This window comes from Gavialis gangeticus, unplaced genomic scaffold (assembly GCF_001723915.1).
Source record: "Gavialis gangeticus isolate Ggan-Ray unplaced genomic scaffold, GavGan_comp1, whole genome shotgun sequence".
Taxonomy (NCBI): domain Eukaryota; kingdom Metazoa; phylum Chordata; order Crocodylia; family Gavialidae; genus Gavialis; species Gavialis gangeticus.
This window is the reverse complement of record NW_017729015.1, coordinates 26,032-33,627: the sequence shown is the minus strand read 5'-3', so window position 1 is coordinate 33,627 and position 7,596 is coordinate 26,032. Positions and strand designations below refer to the sequence as shown.

General features: G+C 49.1%; 1 long non-coding RNA gene across 1 annotated transcript; it reads left to right on the top strand.

Annotated features, from left to right (window-relative positions):
- The first annotated feature begins 4,005 nt into the window (after positions 1 to 4,005).
- LOC109293952 lies at positions 4,006 to 6,806 on the top strand. The gene is made up of 2 exons (XR_002096427.1): positions 4,006 to 4,403; positions 6,570 to 6,806. It is a non-coding gene; the product is annotated as an uncharacterized LOC109293952 (long non-coding RNA).
- The last annotated feature ends 790 nt before the right edge of the window (positions 6,807 to 7,596 follow it).

The following is a 7,596-nucleotide window of genomic DNA, read 5'->3' as shown; positions in this document are numbered from 1 at the left end:
TGTGTGTGTAGGGCGGGGGGGGGGATGGAAATTAGTCCTGATGGTCTATCTCTTGTGTCTTATTTCATATTGTCCAGCTTCTCTAATGGAAGTTTTTAGCAGCAGCTATACAAATGTGTACAAATCCTTTCTGCATTCCTTAGAAAAAGAAGTCAGTCCTTTAGCCATATCTTCTAAATTGTGGGGTATAGACAATCAAATTTTCTTGATAGATATATTTTGCAGGTTCTATGGAATATAGACCCCCCCCCCCATTGTGAAATTCCTGTGGATGAAAATCTTAATCATCTGGCAAATCTCTTTCATAAATATGTTTTTCAGGGACCAAAACAAAGAGATTCCTCAGAAAATTTCCCTGGGAAAATATTCACCTGGCAGTATCTCTTGAATGATTGGTGGGTTTGTAAAAAACAACTCTCATACAGATGTTTGAAGAGGCCTTAGAATATAACTCTGGCTCCCTGCCTCCCCTTCTCCCCACTCCCACCCCACTAACAGCTTCATTGATCTGGCCTGATCTCCTGAATCTGGTCAGAATGACAGATCTCTATGGTAGACATATTTCAAAGGTTCTAAACACTTTTTTCCTCCCCTGAACTGCAAGATTCCCAAGAAAAGAAAAGTTAGTCTTCTGACCTACTCCTCTGACACACTGTGGCTGTGGTACTGCCTACAGGTGCCCAGCATTTTTTAGCAGGATTTGGGCATTCAGTTCCCTTGTGCTCCTAGGAATAACACAGCCTGGAAAATAAACACTCTTGGTAACAGCCACCATTTCTGGATACTGGCACTGAGTCTGGTGCTGGTCTCCAGGGCAGAGCATATATGCTCCTGCCAGACTAAGCTCTGTGGTCTCTTAGCAACCTAGAAAATAAACCCCATAAGTCTCGGCTCATTGCTCTGTTTTCCTGCAATGCTGCACACGGCAATATGATTCCTGCCCTCGGATCTGCTTACTCAGCTCCTTCCCAACCACCACTGGAGCACTCGCCCCAAACTGAAGAACAGAGCGTTGAAATGGTTTACCTGCCATGATGTGGGGAGCCAGACCTGCAGCTCAGAAGTCCTGACCAAGAAGCACTTACCTTGGCTGAAGATCATAAGCCTGCCCACTCACAAATAGCATAAAGAACTGATGATGGGTATTTCTGGTGGAAACTATGTTCACACAGGTCTTTCCAGTGGAAGTTGCCCTGGAGTTACCATAATGACTAATTTGCAACAGTAAAATTTGTCACCTCCCCCCCCAAGGCAGTAGTAGGGAATAAACAGAGATCTCTGACATTTGCACTGCACTCCCAGGGGGGAGGTGAAATCACCAAGTGCCTGGGAATACCATTTGGTTCTTTCTCACAGGCCTCAGTGCTCCCATCTAATAACGTTGTGAAAGATGGTGGGGTACCTAGGAGTCTCAGATCAGTGGTATTCACAATATTGGCTCCACAGGCCACATGAATGGTTCAGGGTCAGTCTGCAGGCTAAATCTGTCCCAACACCACCCCCACATGCCAGGATTGAGCCCTGGGGCCTCTAGTCACCATAGGTCTCATTAAGGCATTGATAAATATATATATGCTGCTCACACAAAGGCTTCGCTAGAGCATATGCCAGAGTAGGCAAACCTGACTGATGCATGAGCTCCTTACATAAACTCTCAATGTGCACTCCTGCCAGAAGATGGGAGGGAGAGATGGCTGTACAGGATGTAGGATAGTCCAGTACCAAGATAATAATCTTGGAATGGGAATACCAAGATCAGGCTGTGAAACAAGCCCATGGTACATGATGGTTTAGGATATTCAAAATACAGGTGGAATATCATACATAATTTGTTTTGACCCCTTTATAAAAGAAGAATTAGAAATGATGGAAACTTTGTATTATCCTAGGGGAGCCTACGTAGTGTTGTACCAATACCCTGTCCTGGGCATACATGCATTATCACCTTGTCTGTCAGATCACAAGTGTGTTGCAGCCATGCCTTGTACTCAGTAAACCTGGCAGAGCCTTTGCCACTGAACTGAGCCTGTGGTCATTCTTTAAGACAAGACTGGTGTTGGGATCTCCTGGCTGTGACTTTTTGCTGTCACTGTAGTTCAACACTGACAACACAGTAAAACCCAAAGAGGATAGCAATGACAACAGCCACTATGATGTGGCTGGAGCCTGATCCTGGCATGTGGGATGACACATGCGGGATGACAGGCGGAGGTGACACAGAGCCCCAGAGGCTACCCCAGCCAGGTGGAGGCATTGTCCACTTATGATCAGGCTCTAGGGACTTTCTGCCACCCTCATCCAACAGGGATTGGGCTCCTGTGGCTCTGCATTGCTCCCATCCAGTCCCTGTAAATTGGGATTGGGCCTTGCACTGCCCTGTGTGCCCTATCTAACTTGCAGGGCCACAGCCAGTGGGACTCCCCACAGCATCTTCAGGGAGCCTCGCTGTATGGATTACATGGTACCAGGTGCCAGATCTGGTCTGGGGCTGGGGGTTGAGCACCCCTGTTTTATACACATTCACACATGCAGGCACCCTGAACACTGTTGTCTTGTGCCCTGGGGCTTCTCTCTGCACACCTTACATATGGAGGACAATTCTGTGTATAATGAGCAGGAAAGTGCCTTGTCTTCAGCTGCAAGGCACGTCTCTGTATATTCCCCTCATACTTTCCTGTGAAATTGGGGTCTCAGGCATGCGGAATATCCTCTTCCCCTAGACCCAGTCCAGTGGTGCAGAGTGTAGCTGTATTCAGTTTGGGATGATCTTGCATGCATGTGTGTGGAGGGCATCAATACAGCCTGGTGTTCCCTGGACCCAGCACCCACAAAGCTTTAGGTTTTTGGCATCTGAGATGATCACCCTTCTCAGTGCTTTCCCCTCCATGAGAGACCATTTATGCTAGAACTGACCCAGCAGCACTTGCCCTCTCTGCATCCCTCAGCGGGGGAAGCATTCATTTGGAGAGTGGTTTCAAAGACTCACTGCCTTGGCCAGCACCTGCCCATTGGGAATGCTGGGGTTTCCCTTGGGTTTCTGGCTGTTTCCCTGGAGGCTGACACATTTCTGGCTGCCCCAAGACAAGCCTTCTCCACACAGCTGCCTAACTCTGCAGTCCCTGTCATCCAATACCCACCCACAGTGGCCACTGTCAGCTGCACCCTACCACCAGACCCAGGTCTTTTTTCCTACCTGCTCAGTGGGGATAGGGAGAAGGAGACCCAGGGATGTGTGTGAAGGCAGCCCAGAGGAGACTGAGGCAATGTGGTTGTGGAAGAGAGTGCCAAAATGTGGAGGGCAGCCTGGTGATGGACCAGCGCTGACAGAGGAAAACCCCATTCAGCTTCTCTCTGGACCCTGTTCCTTGTCTCCCCTCAGAGTCAAGGCAAGGGATTCAGGGTAAAAAGGGTGTACCCCAGGGCCCCTCAGCACCAAGCTCCCACTGCCAGGGACCTATTCTGCATGCAGAGCAGCAACCAAGACTATGTGGGTCTGGGCCTGGACGTGACTGCTATGCATGCAGCTGCTGGAGGTGGGGATGAGGGTATCTGGCCCCACCCTACACCTCAAGACAGCATACGAGACCCCGTTAATGATCCTTCTGCAGGTTCATCTATGGAAGCCTTGTTACGACTTGCCTTCCTTTAGATAATCACATTCTACCATCTTCTCAGCACTCCAGCCACCATGACCAGACTCAGAGTGCAAAACTGAAGGCTTTTGAAGTGGTGCAGCATCACCTGAACAAAAGGCTTGTAAGACAAAGACTTCCCTCCCCATTGTCCTCTGCAGACTGTCCTGGGACTCTATAAAGCTGGTTTGTGCTTTTCCCAAAAGAAGAGCAAGTCTCTGCACCTCCCCCTCATCCCTGCTTAATCTGCTGAGAGCTGTTGAGAATTAAGAGCTTTGTGTGCATTTAATCAGCTTGCTCTCCCACAGCCACTGGCAGAGAAAAAAATGCTCCCTGCTGCATATCCCTTCACAATCCCAGGCTGCTCTGCCTTGCCAATCATTCATCAGAGCTCTCCAAACAGCACAGGAAACAAACAGCTGGCAGGAGACCAGACTTCTCAGTCCTTCAGGGAACTGGAAGGAGCAGCATTGGCTGGTTCTGTTTGGTGGCAACCTGTTTCACTTCAGTTGTACCCTCAAGGGCTTTGCTTTGGAAGTCAAGTGGTTTGGAGACAGCCGTTCCCCTAGGGAAGGTCATTGGACCCTTTGCAGGAGAACTGAGTTCCACCTCTGAATAGGCCTTGCCACAAAGCCATGTAGGTATTGCAGTGGGGGAAGGGACTCCTACCAGTGGGTTGAAGTTTCTTGTCTCTCTCTGCCATGGAGCACAAAGGGCTCTGGAAGACACTGGAGTACACCTGCAGACTGCTGGGGATCTCCACAGCAGCAGGTAAGAGTGAGGGCCTGCTTTTGTGGCAAGAAATAGGTAGTGGATAGGTCCTCAGACTCTTGGGTTTTATTCCTGCTTCTGATTGTGTTTTTCTGTGCTTCCATATCCCGTCTGCCAAATAGGGAATATGCAACTTAGTCCTGTCGGTGCCTGGACAGGCTCTGAGTTATAATTCTGTGACAGTTCCAGGTAGTAGATTGGGGCCACCTCAAATTGTGAGATGGGGCTCGGCAGAACTTAGAAACTGGGCTCCTCTTCTCAGAGATGGCAGGTTCACAGGAGCGGGGTTTAGTTTCCACCGTTAGTAGATCTGAATCAGCAGTGATGGGGAGAAGGGTAAAGAAGCCTTTATGGATGGAGAGAGCATATGTTGGGCTAAAGGGTTTGTGAAAGTGGGAAGTGTTTCCAAGCCCTGTGTAAAGATAGAAAGTGCTATTGAAAAGGTGTTGTATACTGAGTAGGACTGAGAGCTGCAGCTACTCCAGAGTTGCAACTCTGCCTCCTTCATAAGCAACTAAGCAGAGGACTCAGGGAGCGTTTAACTCTGTAGCCTCAGTACAAACATCAAACACCAATCTGCTTACCTGGCTTTTCTCTCTGAGTGCCAGAGACCAAATGGGAATAAAATCTCTGTCCCATCTGGGGAATGCTGCCTTTGGCTCTTAGTGAAATGTCAGCAGCGAGTAGAAAATGGGCCACTAGAGCCAGCAGTCCCAACCTGAAATCTCCCTCAGAAAACCCTACTGGTCTAAAAGTAGGTCAGTGGTGGCCAGTCTTTTTGCCAGGTGTGCCACAAATTAGCTTCATACATTTCCCAAGTGCCACCTTGATACCCTTCTCCTGCCCGATTTGGTGCTCTACTCCCTGCCCTGTGCTCTGTGCCTGATTTGCTTTCTGCTTCCTGCCCTATCTGTCAATTCGCTGCCTATTCCCTCCCCAGTCTGCTGTGTGCCACATACAGAGGCCGTCCATGCCACTTGTGGTCTGTGTGCTGCAGGTTAGTCACCCCTGGACTAGGTCATTGCATGCCCTTGTCATTTGTATAGGAGTAACTATGCCTGGAGTGCTCTGTAAAGATCATTATTTGGAAGCCCAGGATCTCCTCTACACACAGATCACTGGCAAATAACAAAAAGAGCTCTGTAGCATAGAGTAGGTAGATACTGGAGAGGACAATGCTCAGCAGCAGGAGAAAAATGCAGAAGTCTCCAACCACAGGCAACTGGTAGGGGTAGGGGGATGAGGGCACAGGGGTATGTGTCCCATCCCCCCCCGTCCCCCCCTGATTGGCCCCCAACTTGGCACTGCTCAGGACAGGGCAGTTTTATTGCCATGCAGGCCAGCGGCATATTGGAGGTGGGTGGCGAGGCACTAAGCCACAGCTCAGAAGTATAGGAGTGGATATGGGGCTTTTGGCCTGCCCCCACGCCCTCCCACAAACTGTGCCCCTCCCAGACTCAGGAGGCACTGCTCACCTCTGCTCCAACCAACTTAGTTATGAAAGAAAATTAAAACAGCAGGGATGGGTTTATGAAGGTGATACAGAAAGAGGAGTTCTGGCTGTCCAGTTGAAGGCTGTGATGTATGGAGATGTGCCTGCTGTCCGCAGGTTGCAGAGCAGGATGGGGGATTTGGTTCTCCCCATGCTTCTGGGTTGTGCTGGTTGCCACATGAGAGTGGAAGGAATTTTTTCCCTTCCTGTTGCTGGATGGGTCAGGGTTTTTTCACTTACCTTAGAAACACTGGGTGTTGGCTGCAGCCAAGGCTGGGGATTTTGATTGGGGTGTGCCTATGGTCCTGCTGGGATTAAAACCCGGAGGTTCCTGGTGAGAGGGTCTTGCCCCTATGCTCAGGATCAGATTAGATTCAGGAAGGAATTTTACCCCATAGTCAGAGTGGTGTGGACTGTGGCGGGTTTTGTCTTCCTGAAAGGCCCTCTTCCTTGGATCCCAAGTGCAGTTTAACAACTCTTGCAGCAATGGGTCACTGACATGTCTCATCCCCCTGCTTTATCTGTGACAGGTTAGGGTGCTTTAGGGTGCTTTTGGTGCCTTTGGGCACTGTGCCTTGTAGTTGTGCAATAGGGTTGATCATTTCATTTTAAGAATATGTTAGCCAAGAACTTGTATGAGGCAGTTTGGATAAGAATGATGCTGTCTTGAGCAGGGGATAGACTAGATGGCCTCCAGAAGTCCCTTCCAGCCCTACTTTTTCATTATTGTATGATTCTCTGAAGCTGGCTATGAGATACTCCTTGTCCAAGCCAAGAGGAAAACATATAGCAAGCACCTCAAGAAAGCAGAGCCCAGCCACAGGGCTGATTGTTGTGAAAAGCCAAGCCCAGGTTGAGGCTGGATACAAAGCCCTGAAATATTCTCACAGCAGTGAACAAAGGTGCCAGTGAAAAAAACTACAGGGAAAAGAGTCTACATGCTCTTTGAGACCTTGGGACAGATAGACATTCAGTGAGGCTCCTTATGAAACAAATGGAGAGAAGCTGTCAAAGTCTACGCAAACCTCTCTCTCACTCAGCCCCATCCATGCAGTGATAGTCGAACTGGCTGCATCTACACGAACTGACTAGACCAATTCTACCGAGCAGTGGCATCACATGGCAGAAACCATGATGGGATGCTACTGTGTAGTAGTCTCAGGCTACTGTGCCATCAGCATCACAAAAAAGCTGTTCATCAGCACTACTGTATAGTAACTCCGGTTACAGCACAGTCATTTAGTACTTGCTTATATATCAATCTCATAAATAAATTAAGAGGCGGTGACATAGATGTTTACACAGTCGGGTGGGTGGCAAATTGGCTTAGCGGTTGCACCCAGAAGGTGGTAGTAGATGGGTCAGTATTGACCTGGAAGGATGTGAGCAGTGGGGTCCCGCAGGGTTGGGTCCTTGGACCCGTACTCTTCAATGTCTTCGTCAGTGACCTGGATGCGGGAGTGAAGTGTACTCTGTCCAAGTTTGAGCAGGATACCAAATTGTGGGGTGAAGTGCACTCTGGAGGGTAGGGAACGACTGCAGGCTTCAAAAGGAGGCGATAATCACCAGGGATTCGGGTTTTCCGTTTCCCACGGAAAAAAAGAGAAAACCACGGATTCCCTGTTTTAGCGGAGAACATGCGGATTTCTCTTTTCAGCAGAGAAATCCGCGGATTCTCCGCTTTTGCAAACAGCTCTTGCA